Here is a 16,021-nt window from a genome sequence, read left to right as displayed (position 1 = left end):
TGATTCGAATTAATTGCGAGCCGGATAACGCGAACGAGCAGATGGTGGAACCAGCGACGACAGTTAACGCGTCTCGTTTTTATCTGGCCGCGGAATCTTAAACGGTTTAATCGCCAACAAAGTAAACGTCTTCGTTAGAAAAGGGGACCAAGGCTCGCACGGGTGTCGGATATGATTAACGCGTGCGATTACCTTTATTTCCGGTTTACTGGCGTGGATCGTAGCCGCGATAGCGCGCCGATCGCGTCGATCCGCCGAGCGAACAAAGCGAGGAGCGCGGTTTCCGCTAATCCGTCGAGTTCGAAACGCGTGAACGAATATTTGGCGTGTGTATTTTTTGTTTTTTTAATATCAGTAGGTAAATGCTCGCGATATATTGTGATAATTGAAGAAATATTGAGAGATTAATATCGAGAGATAAAAAAGTGAAAGAATTGTGGATTGTAATAGAGATGCAGAGAAGTGATGTTGGATATTGAAATGTTCATTTCGTAATCGCGAGAGGCTTGCTAATGTCGCGCGTTTTATTGGATTATATTGAAATCACCTTTTCTGTGAGAGATTAAATTTATTTTCGGATTCTCTTCGAATTCTATTATGCAGCGGTTCTTCGCGGCGTGGTTTTAATTAAGATATTATGGCAACGTGGAAACGAGACTCGGTTTTATTTATATTGGTAAATCGAATTGCAAGGAGTGATTAATTAGAAGGCGAAGCGCGGCGTGTCAAAAATTGGTACGCGAGATTACACGGAATAATCGAGGGACGTGGAATAATGCGGTAGAATTGTAATTACTGACACCTAATCCATCTTCTTCCCCCGGATTTTCAACTAACTTTTACTTGGATAATTACAAAATTTCTTTCCCTCCTATTTTCGCTGGCCATTTTTTTTTCCTCCTCCTCTGCACGCTAAGGCGATTTAATTAAATTTCTCTACTTTATTCGAATGTTGCACAACGAGGATCAGCCGCATTTTCACCGGACTAACGAGACGCGACACGCGTAATTTCAATAATCTCGCAATTAAACGGACCCTCGGTCCCACGTTCCACGGTACCGCCGCTGCATTTTACTTTCCACGGTGAACATTTGCATTTCACGATGCATATATAAAAGCGTCCGTGCAGCCGTGGATTCTAAAACTCGGTAAATTGCACATTTTTTGCGTTCCGCGGCTCGTACCTCGAGCTATCATAAATCATTCGGCGAACGAAACCGAGCGGAATAATCCCACGATTGCAGGTTGCATTATCGTACATTTTCGAGTATGCAACTTTGTCTACTTTGGCACAACCGGCAGGTTGTACGGTCTGTACACTGAGACTGAGAAATTCTGTGTTCTTCATCCTACGCTATGTTCAGAGAAAATCAATTTTTTCCATACGATTACAAGAAAAAAATAACGCTTCGTTAACATATCGAAATTATTTAACTGTAAGAAGAAGCGCATAATTATATTAAAGGTCATCATTTTCGCGCTCAACAGTCCACAAGCAATTCAACGTACACGCTGATACACAATTTGTCTTTTTAATTAAATTAATTAAACTAACTTCAACACGAATATATAATTGGTGCATCCAGTTTCAACTACACGTATAAAATTGTTTCAGAGGTGCAACACAGGTTGGGAACTTTTGAGCGACAGTGTACACCTCGGTCATAGCGAAGTCATCAATCTGAAGGTGTTCGCACGAGGACTTAACCGCGAACGTGCGCGGAGAGGGGGAAGCTAGATTTCATTTGCCTTGTCAATTCGAAACTGTCTGGCGTTGAAACGGGCACGCTGCAATTATGTTCCCTCGTAGACCTTGTCCGAGGCGAAAGATCCGTGGCCGCGTCACGAATCCTCATCGGAACGCGACAAAGACGAAGTGGCCCGCGATTTCTACGTTCTCAATAACCCTTCGGAAGAATTAGAATGCTCGGTCACTGAGAGCGGCAACCTAGGTGTACGTTTCGCGTCTAATCGATTGCGATTACAGTTCCGGTTGTCTCGCGGCCATTAATAGAATTTTAGCCGGGTTACGAGCGCCGATTCGCAGCTTCGACGCGGACGCTCGACGAGACGAAGAGGGCGAAACATCGATCGGATTGGTCTGATCGCTCGAATCGAAATTAAATCGCTTCGCACTGGTTCGAGCGTCTCGTTTGATCGATTTCCAACGTTCTTCGAGCTTCCACGCTGAATTTTATTAATCTTAAGTCACTTGACTTTAATTTAAGTCAGTTGGAATTCAAATAGCTTGAATTAGCTTGGGCAATTTGTAATTATTTTGTTTGATTTCAATTTTGAGTAAAAGTGGAACAGTTTTTAGTTAAGTAATTTAGAATTTCTTCTAAACGAAGAAATACCTTGCAAACGATACTCTGTTTAGCTCGAAATATCGTATGTACAGAGGGAGACGGTGAGAATCCCGTGTTACAGTAAAAAACTACAAAATAGAAGAAATTCCTCGGATTTAGTTAAATGTTTTATGCATGGCGGGCGGTAAAGTTTGCAAATGCAATCACAAACTTTCCACTTTCCTCGTCCTCGCATGCTTAGAACTTGCGCGTGTTCGCTTCGTTTCAGCTTCAATTCTCTCGTATAAAACTCTTCCTGCTTTTGCTATCGCTTCGTCGCGAACTTCTCGCCGTTGCTTTCGTTCGTTACTCGACACTCCCGAAACTTTCGCTAATTTAACTCGCCGCGTATTAACCATTTTAAACGATTTTAACGCACGTTAATTAGCTTTACCTTGCGTTTCTATTTTCAGAAGCAAACAAAACCTTCGCGAGATATCGTAAAATATCGTAAAATACTAAATAATTGAAATATATTAATACAATATAAATTGTCGCACGCTTGATTCGCTCGAATATTTTTAGCGACACTCAACTTTTCACTGTTACCATACCGAATGAGAAACCATGATAACTCGAGACGAAAAGAAAATTCTAATCTATGGCTCTCTCTGTACCCGACGTGTCTGTAACACTGTACCGCTACGAGGAATTACTTAATTGAATCAAGTATCTCCCGGTGCCATTCAATTCCGCCGGTACACGTTAAGTACTCACACGTTCCGTAACTCGTTTAGAGCCACGTTGCCCGGAGCAGGCTAGCGGCAGCAGATTAAACGAGGTGTGAACCGCATACCGACTAAAAATAGTAGTAATAACAACACACGTATCGGCAGTCGTGTAACAGTGATAGAACAGAAAATGTATACCGGGTCGTTGTAACCGAACGTTCGTGACGACGGTTCAACGACATCGAAACCTGCCAACCGTCGGACGAGACACCTCTGTTTGACGATCGAAGTCCCCTTAGTCACTCTAATTAGCTGAGACGAGGTATTTGATACGCGATGATTGTCATTTTTCGCGGGAACCATCGTTTTCATCGCTGTCATGACGGATACCAGGATGGACGCTATTCGTGGGCGCCAATTGATATTGACAAATTAATTTCTCCGTTCGATTCGCTTTAACGGATATGGAGAACACGCTGACGACGATGGCTACCGGTTTTTCTCTCAACGAACTCTGAATCGTTAAAAAAGAATTGAATAGAAAATAAAATATTAAAACGAATTCAGAGCTACCTTCTAATTTAATTGAAATACTGTCAACCATCTGAACGCTATCGTGGATCGCGGAAACGAAAATTCAGGTCCAGCGAAGTCAACGATCCCAAAGATGATTGTCTTTCCTCGATTCGAATGGAATAACGATTTCGTTGTTCGCCGCGCCAGAGGTTAAATGCTGTTGCTGGTAATAAACTCGTTCGAAACGGCGTTCAGAGTCGCTGGTATCCTCCGCGCGAGGATTGGTCCGCGGTGTTCGAGGGTAAAAATCGTGGACCTCGCAGGAGCGTCTTATCGTTAATTGCCGCCTTAGAAAGCGCCTCTTCGGGGCGAGCCAGAGGTCGCCGAGGGAGAAGGTTTCTGGGACGCGAGAAATCTGCCGGATAATCAACCGGAAGTGGTGGGAATTTACGACGAGTCGAGTTTCTTTAGGTGGATGTTGAGGTTCAGAGGGTGAACGCTGATCGAGTCAGCGTTGTTAAAAATTTCTTCGAGTTCCTTGACGACGATCGAAACATCGACAATTTGGAAAATGTTCCACTGTTTTTTTAAAATCCACGAATGTTTCGAACCGCGTATGGAGGGTGTTTTTCAGCGTCGATTTGTTCGCAATCGCTGCAAGTGGATGAATGTTTTGCGTTCGAATTAGACTGGAGTAAAAAATTTCGTTCGATTCTTATTCGAAGCAAGCGGCTACCACCATTAAGAGAGGATTTTCTTAATGGTTCCGCTGGAGGGATAAATGCTACAAGAACTGTAATCAGACTACTTAAACAGAATCGAAGTTCTTTCGTCGGGCTTTGACGAGCCGCTGACGAGGTCAAAAATTTTAATGGCGTAAAAACGGAAACCGCTGCCGGACGTGGCCTCTATTTTAATACCGCGGGACAACTAATATTCGATGAAGACGATAACCGGTTGATGATTGACAGCGAAATCGTTACACTTCGCGCAGAGGCTTCGCGTAACGAGTCTGCTAAATGGAAATCAGTTACGCTATTTAGAACGAGATTTCGTTCAAAAAGAGCAAACTGTTTTAATGGCTTGTAACAGGTTGTCTCTCTGAAACTGTAATTGTCGTTTTTTCATAAAATAAAGTGGGCGTGATAAATTCTAGCAACGTTCTGTTATACAATTTCTGATTAGATTCGAGTCTGTCATCGAGCCGGATAAAATAAAATGGAGTATGTAAAAACAGCGGCGGATCGAGCATAAATTAAATATGTTGCAAGTTTTCTCGGCACGCCATTGGAAAACTCGTTGGACTTTGTCGTTGATTCCTCTGGCACGACGCCATCAGTCAACAGACATCACTTTCTCGACTGGTTCGAGATGTTTGCCTTTCGTGTAACCAGATTTTCAGTTTTGGAAAGAAGTTGAAGTCACTGGCGCACGGTTTTTGCAACGGCGTGTAATACTTTGCTGAAGAATGCGATCAAATTTCTTGAACTAAATACGGAAGCATTGAAATTGCAAATGAACGAACGACCTGCACGAATCACGTGTCAGGTTCGCAATTTTCTATTTTCAAAGATCTCAGACCAGAGCCCGCTCAATTCTAGGGACACGTCTGTTATCAACGTCGTCACGAATATCATCGCGAATCTCTCCACTTGAAAACTATAAACTCTATAAAATTATAGCTGACAGCGATCGATGGAAAGTTTACTATTTTCTCAGCTCCTCGTTCTCGATTTCGAAAAGTAGAAACTCGCGCGAAATCCACCCTTGGACCCAGCCGTGTCCACGTCGCCGCATATGCATGTATTTCCCAGGTGCGATCGAGAAAACCGTGCATCGTTTCAGTGGCGACTTCTCGCGATTGCAAAAGCGTGCCGCGAAAACCGGTGCCCGACGCCTACTTCTATCGACACAGATACCAATATCGCCGGTATATATCGGATACGTCTTGAGCGAGCAACTTTGTAGACCGGCACCAATCCCCGGCACCGTGACTCAACGCGAGCCAGGGACAGAAGTGGAATGAAAAAGCGAAGAAACGCGGTGAACGAGCGGAAAAGGGAGTGGACCGATGCGCCGGGAAACGGGAAGGTTGTTGCAAACTGTATCGGCGTGGAAAGTATCGACGAAAGCAGCGAACCAAGTGGGGAAAAGTGGTAGACGCGAAGGAGAGTAAGAGACGAGTTTGTGGGCCGAGCGATTTGCGTGTTACCATTGATCCTGGATTTTCTGCGGTTGTCACTTGATGAATGGTGAAATGATCACGATGCGTCGAATTTATGGCGGACAATCGGAATTTCATCGAGTCCGATCGGAAGCTTGGGATCGTTGAGACCGTTCGAAGCACGAAGTTGAAGTCTATGGTAACAAATTGGTAACTTATTATCATACTTTCTAGCGTGTATGAATATAGAGTTTGAGATTAATGCATGCTTTCGAGACTTCCAAGAATTCCTTCGAATCACGCGTTGAAGCCTCCTCGAGTCGTTTCTAAATATAAATGGAAAGTACTAGTCAGTTAACGCTTCTTATGATATGTAGCCAGACGTTTACCAGAGTATCGGCCAGTCCATCCGGGGGAAGATGCGTGTCGATCCTCCTGTTTACGTCGAACGCGAGGTTATTGGCGCGCTGCTTCGTTACGTCTACGTCCTTGTCCCGTCATCCGTCTTCCGTGACGCCTGTTCCGGTGCTCGATGAACCTCCCTGGAATCGGTATATAATTATCCATTAATCCTATGAAAACCTGGTTTTCGCAACTAATGCATCGCGAGAGTTAATTAGAGAGTTTAAGAAAATTTAAGTGTTTAAGAAAATTTGATTAACCGTGGGTGAAATGAAGTTGAGCTTCGCTGGTCGAGTGTTCAAGGTTGAACGGTGACTAATTTTCATTAACACTTCTTAACCAGTTCGAGTGTCAGGGAGTATTCGAGAAATCCAATTGATTTCTACGTCTCAAAGTTTCAAGCAACGCGACTGCGTCTCTCGATTTCTACGTCTCAAAGTTCCAAGGATCTCAATGGTAATTCTTAGTTTCTACGTCTCAAAGTACTAAGGATCTCGATGGTAATTCGCAATTTCTATGCCTCAAAGTTCCAAGTATCCCGATAGTAATTCTCAATTTTTACGTTTCGAAGCTCCAAGCAGTGCAACGGCACCTTTCAATTTCTACGTCTCAAAGTTCCAAGCATCACGATGGTAATTCTCAATTTCTACGTTTCAAAGCTCCAAACAGTGCAATGACATCTTTCAATTTTTACGTCTCAAAGTTTCAAGCAATGCAATGACGTCTTTCAATTTCTACGTCTTAAAGTTCCAAGCAACGCGACGTCGCCTCTCAATTTCCACATTTTAAACCTCCAAGCATCGCGATCGCACCACCCAAACGGTTAATTCCATAAAACGCTCGACTTCTTCAGAAGAAAATAACCGAAAAAATATTCCGCCCACGCAATCTCTTAAGTCCGAAACTTGTTCGCAATCTTATTCACGGATTCGGTCTCCCAGAGCTGCTCAACGGTACTGCGTTGCAACCGTGAGTCTCGTTTCTCCACCGGACGCGATTAATGCGACAAGGTTGCAGAGAAACGTTAGGAGGGGAAAGGCGAAGCAGCGTGACTTCCGTTTCGAATTATGGAACCCGTTCGCGATTCGATCGAGCCTCCGCGAATTTCACGCGGCTGTCCGATCGACCAATAGCCGCGACACACGACGGGCTTGCGCAACCGCGGAATTAATCGGAACAACGATCGGAACACGAGCTACTTTCTAACCAGATGAGACTCGGTTCCGAGGAAACTCAATCGTCATCGCGCGATTTTGTTCGGTTTAATCGCGCGAAAATCGCGATACAGGAAGCGCAGAAGCGACGAACGCGCGCACTTCTCTCTTTTCAAGCACGGCTACATTAAACGGGCACCGAAGTTTATCAAGTTTCTTCGTCGACTATTTAGATATTAACGCTCGCGTTGCTCCTCTCTTGTCTACTTAACGCTAATGCCAGCGTTTCTTGCGCTTTTTAGACGGCACGCGGATTTCTTCAGCCACCCGAGAGAACGCTCTCCTCCGCGTCTCGCGTTGGCCAAGAGCGTTGTAAACGCGCGCGGTAAATCGAGTTCGCTTCTTTTTTTTTTTTCACCTTCCTGTTTACAGCTTTTTCTCGATCGCATCTGTTATTACTCTCGTTGTCGCCTCTTTTCGATTATCGCTGTAAATCATTGCCATGCTTCTTCGTCTTGTCACTTCTCTTGTCACTTGAAATTCTTCGTCGCACCTTTTTTTAATTTTATTCAAAACGTTGCTCTGTTTCCTCGCCAGTTTCTCGTAGGTTTCTCTAATTATATCGAAAGTGTCGACGTTTCGCTTTCCCCAATTTCCTACGATCGATTATCAATAATGGATATGAGATGTCGCAAAATGTCCGCCATCGATCCGTCACTCAGCAGTTTCATTCCTCGACGAGGTACATCGGTTAAGTCGATGATTCTATCGCTCAAAATTGATTCCCCTCGACGCGTAGCTAATTTTCTGGCTGATTAAATCGTAAGCAGACCGCGGACAGTTCCCGCGGGATTATTAATCCTTCTGCCGCGTTATCTTCAGCGAGTACAAGCGTTCCTTCCTTTTTCCTTCGCCGCACGCTCGCTCTCCTCTCTTCATTATGTCCAACTGTGTAACGTTTCGAAAATCCTCTGGTCTCGTTCGTGTCTCGCGATAGAGATCGCGTAGCCTTCGTTGCTAATCACGTTAATTGCCAATCAGTTTACAGTTACACGGTCTGCGAACCAGAGGCTGTCTGTTCGCTTGGAAAAAAGAAGAAAAGAGTTAGACTCTTCGTCGAAAGGGAGACGGAAACGCGCGAATCCGCGTACATTCCTGAATTTCAAATCACAATTTCATCGAATTGTCCTCGACTGTTGCGAAAACGCTTCGCGTAGTTCGCGCGAGAGGAAGAGCGAGCAGAGAACGCGAGGTAGCGCGAAAAATGGCGGAGTAAACGCATTGAAATCACGCACAATCGCGATGGAAGTAAACTCCTCGAGCTGTCTTCGAGCGGACCGATCGGCTTGAGACGCGGCTCAAGACGAACACGCTCGATCTCCCAGCCGGCTCTAAACGTGAATGCGTGTATTATTCAACGGCGACGGACTTCATCTCGGCGCAATTTCGTTCCACGCGTTTCGTTTTCGCGTACGTAGGTACGCACGCACGCCCAGAGATCCGCGTGAAAGCGTCTACAGGACAGTTGAATGAATCCGCTTGTCATTCGGCGCCTTTGTAATAAATCTTGGTCTCATAATTGCTTTGCTTTGACACGTTCTGAACATCGAACAAGGATATTTATTGCTTCGTATCTGCGCGCGCTCGTGCGCACCTCGCTCGTTTCTTCTCTTTTTTTCCTCGCGAGGATAATGGCGACGCGCGAGAGGTAACCGATCGCTTTTGTATATTATAGGTTTCGTGGAATGGGATGAAAAATTGCAATAACGGTCGACGGTGATCATTCTCGATTATCCGTGGTTTGGAACCATGTAATTACACGAGCTTCGATGATTAATTGAAACAAAGTAGAGTGGTCTCTTCTGGTTACCGTTGTTTCTATCATTCTGATTAGGTTCGGTTAATTCATTCCACTCGTTCACCGTCTTCCTATATACGAACTGAAATATCTATCGTGATATTTACACGATGAAACGAACACTTATTCCACGAAAACTATGCTTTCTATGGTTTATTTCTAAGGCCTCTTGAATTCTGACAAATTTCCAGTAGCATCGTTCGCAGTTTACAAAAGAATCGTCACGAATGGAAGATTTTCCACAGAACGATAGTGGGAAGCTTCTTCGAAGCCACGATCGCAAGAAGACGCTCGAAAGAAGCCTGATCGCCGCAAATCTCACCACCTTGTCCCACCGCGTCGTTCCACGCCATCGGGTTTCATTGCTCCACTTCATCACGTCGCTTTTTCCTGCCACCGCGGCATCGCGTCGACCCATTTCAACCGGTCCGCCATTCGGTCGCGTCTCTGCGTTTCGCGGATCCTTTAAATGGCCTTGTTACGAGAAAATCCCCCGAGCGTCGATCGTTAACGAAGGTTCGCCGCCATTCTGTTAGAATCGCTGGGGAACGCGAATTGCTGAGGACGCGTCGCGAGCTGCCAGCGTCCATTACGCTCTCGAGAGCCGCGACGTCTCGCGACGCGTGCGTCGCTCGATTTATGGAGCTGACACGCAGCATCTCGAGCGGTGGTTGGAGAACGCGTCGCGACGCGTTTCAGCTGCGATCGTTCGTCTCGATTGTAACATCTGGAACGATCAGTCCGTTTGGTAGAACCGTGATTCGCTCGCAGCATTGAAGATCCTCGTTGTGAACGTTTTCGATGGATTTTACGATTTTATTCGCTGGTCAAGTGACTTTGCAGGTCACGACTAGAAACAGAGTTCCGATTTCTTATGCCAGGAGATAATATCAAAAATAAAAAATATGTTTAACAATCCGAGAAAGTAAAAGCAGCAGAGAAACACTGTACAAAATTTTACAATAAAAATACAAGAAAAAGAGAGAATCGCCTTGCAGAATGAATGATTTATACGTTTTCGAAAAAGTTGTACAAAATGTTAGCAAAGAACGTAACGTACTGGAACTGAGTAATGACTGCTCAGAAGTACAAGTCACTCTGAACTCCCCCTTGGTTCTTCCACCGTTGAACGCGCCGATATGAATTTCATACAGCCCCGACTCGACGCGAAACAAGTTCACCAAACATATATACTCATCCTTATCGATCAAGTTACTTAACCTCAAATCAAATACCCATTTCTCGTTTCACTTCCTACTTCATCCATCTATGCCCATTCGAGGCTCGAGCACCGGCGTCAAGCGACGAACCTCTATTCTACCTCGAGCAGTAAAAGTCCGCGCGAATGCCCCTGCGCACGAACTCCTCTTCTTCTTCGTGTACTTTCACTGAGCCCCGTCGATTAACCGCCTCGGATCCTCGTTTCACCCCAAAACTGTGCATAACTCGGTAAATGTTAAAGCTCGAGGGGAAAACGCGTCGTCGATAGATCAGCCACTGAAAGCGGACTGTTACAGGGTAACACGACTCGCGCGAGAACTCCTCTAATTAACCGCGATCCGTCTTCGTGAAGCAGAACGGAAAAAATCCCGGTACAAGCGCCGCGTTAACGTTAAACTCGACCAGGTTTTCGCGGCTCCTCTGACCCATATTCGAAACGAGCACCTGGTACTTAGAAAAGAGCCTGGGCTCGTGTATTCGGAATCGTCTCGATCAGACGAGCGCACGCGAAATTGCAGCTCGCGGCCCACGCGATCTCGTTGCAACCGCGATCGGTGGAAAGCCGGGGAAAGAGAACCTCGCCTGTTAACTCGTCCCCCGTGCTCGGTGAAAAGTCGATGTTGCTTGCTCTTCGCGATCCACCGTGCAATTTGAAAGTTCTGTCGAGCATAGAGCGGCGCTCTTGTACTCGGTTTTTCTGCTTCGCTGTTGTTGACTCCTTGTTGGGCGGTTGGGCGCCTCGATCGTTGGTTTTTGATAGAATGTTGGGTAGATACGATGATTATTTGTTGACCAAAATTTGGGTTCTATTTGATTTTATCGTTGAGAGGGGTTTGGTAGTTTAAGGGAGTTGGAAGAGAGTTTCTCTTCGACGAAGTTTCTTTAGTGGAATTTTAGTAGAATTATTGTAGAGCTTCTGAGAGCCCAATAGTACTTGTTGAGTAGGTGATTATTTGTTGTCCAAAATTTGGGTGTTATTTGATTTTATCGTTGGAGGGATTTGGTACTTTGAGGGAGTTGGAAGAGAGTTTCTTCTTCAGCGAAGTTTCTTTAGTGGAATTTTAGTAGAATTATTGTAGAGCTTCTGAGAGCCCAATAAAACTTCTGAATAGTTTTAATAGAATTCTCAGGAAGTTCTAATGGTGTTTTTGGAGCGTTTCAGTGGAATTTTCGATGCGTTGCAGTGAAATCTTTAGAATGATCCAGCGGAGCTTTTATGGAGTTCCAATGGAATTCTTCTGGAATTCCTGAGAAGTTCAATACCGTTCAGCGGACTCCCAGCGCAGTTTATTAATCTTCCACGAATCAGTACGCATGTCACCGACTAATCTATACAGTTCTATTTATACATTCTTATCCCCCCATAATCTGCTTGCGCCAATTAATTCGCACTCTCAATTTTGCAACAGCTTCCTGCGCATGGTATTTCGATCGAAACGCGTCCTTAAAAAAAAAAAAAGAAAAGTGTACCCGAGTCACATTGTAAATATCAAGTTGGTGCTCGAAGCTGAAGGCAGCGGATCTACCCACGCAAAGTTTCGACGCGTTTCCAGACGGCTAATTACGTACCACGAACGCTTAACCTTATTCCAGGATTAACAGTAAAGCTGTCGATCGTTAACGACGCGGCTAACGCGCGCAGGATGTCTCGAGTCAATTGCGGACTTTTTTCTTTCTTCCTGCCATGAATGAAGCACGTAAAAACCTAACGGAAGGAACATCTCTTCGTTCCATCGAATGAAAAGTACGACGATTGAAAGCAACGTGCAAGGATCGTCTGCGAGTTATCAATTGTGCATCGAAAGAGCGCCAGCAATGTACACTTGGCAGTTTCATAATCGACACCCTCTCTGTTCCTCTTTTTTTTTCCAGTCCCGCTAATCACTTTCCGCGAAACGATATTATTTATCCCTCTGTCACGCGTTAAGTGGAAGCTGTTGGACTTGAGAGAACCGTGACAGCCTCGCGATCGTTAATTAAATCCGTACAGGAAGCAAATATTATTACGCGTATTGTAATTAGAAATCCCGGGGTAAAAATGTGGCAAGCGTTCGTAAGGTGTACATGCGTTATAAATTAATAATCTACGCATTCCCCGATCGAAACGCTGACACACCTTTCACCATCCCCTTACGTCCGCGCATTAATCATTTTAGCAGCGTTACGCGGCGAAATTCTGTTTCGCACGTGTTCATCGTGAACGCGCTGAGAAAATTAGAAAGAAAGAGGGAAACAGATAAAAACCTTGATCGAACGAGGGTACGGCGGAAGTGGAAGAACCGCCGCGTCGTATCTCTCGTCGCCAGACGATGGCGTAGCTTCGTCGTTTAGGGGTTGCTCGTTTTCTCGGTGACCACTGCGTACGCGACTTCCGTAACAGGCTCGTTCGAACGCTCGCGCGACTAATTACCCCGTGTAGAACAGTCTCGAACGACACAAGTATCTGGCGAGCCCCCCTCGCCCAGCTAATTTTATGCCCGCGCGGCAGGCTTTCCGCGAATGGCGTTCGATTATGGAAAATCGTCGGCCTGAATCGACTTTAATTGAGTCCGCGACTAAGTGGAAGGCGTTTACGGCCGATCGATTGTAAATCAGTTGTGTAAGCGCGTGTTAAATCGCGTTTTCAACCGTGCCGTTTATATTGCTGCTCGCGTGGATGGTGTCCGTCCGGCGGGATACTTATTGGGGTAATTCAACGTTCGTTGCTCGAGTACGTTCTTCGGTGATATAGACGGGCGCGATAGTTTATGGGGCGTTGTGAAAGATCGCTCTGTTAAACGGTTCACTGATACTTTTACGTGTATCGGGTTTCGTGCCGGCACCTTCGCGCACGGAAGTAATCTCATTTCGAGGCCGCGTCGCCATTTTGGCTCTTTGGTTGACGAATCGCGTGGGTGTGCCTCGCACCCAGGAATATTGAAACAAAAATATGTTACCAAAAATTCCTACTAAAAAACGCAAGTAAGAAGAACACCACTGATTCTTTGGCGAAGCAATATTCGATGAGAATCACTTTGGTACCAGAATAGAGGATCCATCTGCGAACGTTCACTTTTGCAAAGAGTACAGCGCGAAAAAGCTGAGAGATTACTATAGAGCGGCGAAGAAAAAAAAACGGAAACGGTTATCGTTGGCGAACCAATAATATTCAAAGTAGATCTGGCCGCGATCAGCGGGAACCAGCCGTGGAGCGTGGAGCTTGATGAACGGCTGCGGCGAAGGTCTTTTCGCGTGGTACCAGCGCCGCTACAAATACACGGACACGGGCCGCGGGGAAATGCACGCTTCCGACCGCGATCGAGCACCCAGCTGGCGGTGGCCAGCGGAGCATGGAGGAACAGCATCGACCGGCACAATGAAGGGTAGAGAAAAATGCGAGACGGCAGACGTTACGGGGATGCTGGGAGGCGGAGTGGCGAGCATCAGGCGAGCGTGACTCCGGACAAGAGAGTAAAACGACACGGCGTAGAGGAACACGTTAACGAGTCGCGATCTCGCGAAGGACCGCGCGCGATCATCGTTGGATTTTAATGGGACCAGGAGAGAAAGGAAAACGGGATTTCACGCGGCGGAGGTGAGACGCGTCCTTTCCAGCCCTGCGTCCAGTTGGCGTCCGATTTTCTGCCTCGCTCCTCGACGATCGTCCGAGCCGAGGATCACGAGCGATTTAATATTTCAGAGAAGAGAGAGATCGTTTACTTTTAAACAGTTGGTGCGTGCTCAATCGGAGCTTGTAAGAGATGGTAATCAGAATCTCGGATTCGTAAGAATTTTTCCGATACAAGTGAACTTTGCAAGCATAAACTGGCCTGTGGTATTACAATTCTCGATCGATTGCCAACGGTCTGCTAACATTTAGATACCACGGGATACTCTTAGTTGCCTAATAAGTAGTCTGACAAGTTTAATCGATGTCCAATGTTGGCTTCGTCCTTTGAATACACGCAGCGCTACAACCATCGCTCTTAAATAACGTCCATGTAAAGAATCCTAAATCCTAAAGTCTCAATCGCGCCAGGTTTACTTCCTAACCTAAGCCACCTCACTACAGACAAATAACCGAATAACTGAAAGAAACAGCCTCCAGAAAGCAGCGATCTTCGCAGAAGACGAACGAACCGCCACCCTCGTGGCGCTTCCACCCTCGCAGCGCCTCTGACTCGTACGAGCCTCTGTTGTAACGGTCTGCTCGAGAAGAGTTCCGTCTACCCCGCGAGCACCGCGGTTTCTTAACGGTATCGCGAGTTACATCGAACAGGATATACCTGTCGGATGTTCAGCGCGAGAAACTGGGAGGTGGAAACGCGTATGTAGGTCTCGCGCGGCGATTGGCTGAGGCGAGCGTTCTCCAGCGTGCTCGCGCGCGCGCGCGCACAGTCGCGTCGTGGGGCCCCGGTTAAAACTCACCTGTTGCACCTGGCTCGCGGCGGCGTGGTCACACACCGGAACTCCCCCGTGATTTTGGAAACTGGTCTTGCGGCTGGTACGCTCCGTGACCCATATTCCTGGGCCCAAGCTTAGTCGAAGGGTGGAGGGGGGACTTAGGCGATCGCAGGGAGATGGGTTCCGATCGGCGCCTCGGTTCGCCTCTCGCGGAGACGCTCGATTGGAATTCCACGCGATTTTTCAACGGCTGCGAGATTTATAATTTATGCCGGTTCGAGGATACCAGTGCAACGGCTTAGCGGGTAGCGATGGGCGCGAGCGGGCGTCGAACGGGGTTTCAAACAGGCCTCGATGACTCGAATCTGGGATAGAGATCGATTTTTGTCCCTTTCGTAGGAAGTACCACGGGGTCTGATAGTGGTATTGTCAAGATGGTCCAAGTTTTTCGCGAGTATAGGGTGTTATATGAAATTTCGAACGATTCTAGGAAGTATTTTAGCAAGATATCGAAAGGAACTCTAATATGTACTTTACTAAGGTATTTTAGAAGACTTTGAAAACATTTTGTCTATGATATCAAAGGGATTTTTGCATAATTATTAATCTCTGTGGATGTTTGTGAAGAAAATTTGTGAAACCATACCAACTATGCCAGCTCTTCTCATTTGCATTAATATCGAAAGGACTATAGCTGGCAAGACAATAGAGCACTAACTTAATTTCCAGTAGTTTGCATTCTCACACGGACTGTACTATAGGAAAGAAAAAAGAATGGATCTCATTTGAAACTTTTCCAACGCGAACCCACCATTTTCCTAGACCGTACCCCGTACCAGAGATCCCATCTCCGCTAATGGCGACCTGGAAAGGTGCACGCCGCGGAGAATGATGCCCCTTTCAATTTGCATTGTTGCTTTTGTTTTTAAGGCGAGGTGTTGCAAAGTGTCCGGGCGAGAGAAAAAAAGGGGTGGAATTTCAATGGCGGATAGAGGAGAGCGGCGATAGCACCGGCGTATCGTGCATAGATATTACTACGAAGAGCCGTATAACCCGTGATACGTGTTATTTCGAGCGTTCAGCCGGCAATGAAGGTGGTCTGGATATTGGACCAGGTCGTGGATCGAAATTCCTCGTGAATTTTAAATCGCGCACCGTAGGGACCAGTATCCTCCTCGAACCGTCGCATTTTTCCGGAAACGCGTGGAATTCTGACGCACGGAGAATGGCTCGCCAAAGAGCGGAACGCGCGAGTGTCGAACGGGTTGGTAATTTTTCAAAGCTGTCCACTGGCGAACAAAAG

The 16,021-nt window shown here is 46.2% G+C and overlaps 1 long non-coding RNA gene across 1 annotated transcript in view; it reads left to right on the top strand.

Annotated features, from left to right (window-relative positions):
• LOC143424985 (uncharacterized) overlaps positions 1 to 9,425 on the top strand; it is a 108,785-nt gene extending 99,360 nt beyond the window's left edge. Inside the window, exon 3 of the long non-coding RNA XR_013101992.1 lies at positions 9,416 to 9,425. This is a non-coding gene — a long non-coding RNA (uncharacterized LOC143424985). The remainder of the gene's footprint in view (positions 1 to 9,415) is intronic.
• Positions 9,426 to 16,021: the final 6,596 nt, after the last annotated feature.

This window comes from Xylocopa sonorina, chromosome 6, assembly GCF_050948175.1.
Source record: "Xylocopa sonorina isolate GNS202 chromosome 6, iyXylSono1_principal, whole genome shotgun sequence".
Taxonomy (NCBI): domain Eukaryota; kingdom Metazoa; phylum Arthropoda; class Insecta; order Hymenoptera; family Apidae; genus Xylocopa; species Xylocopa sonorina.
Note: the sequence above shows the minus strand (reverse complement) of the source record. Positions and strands in the feature narration are given on the sequence as shown.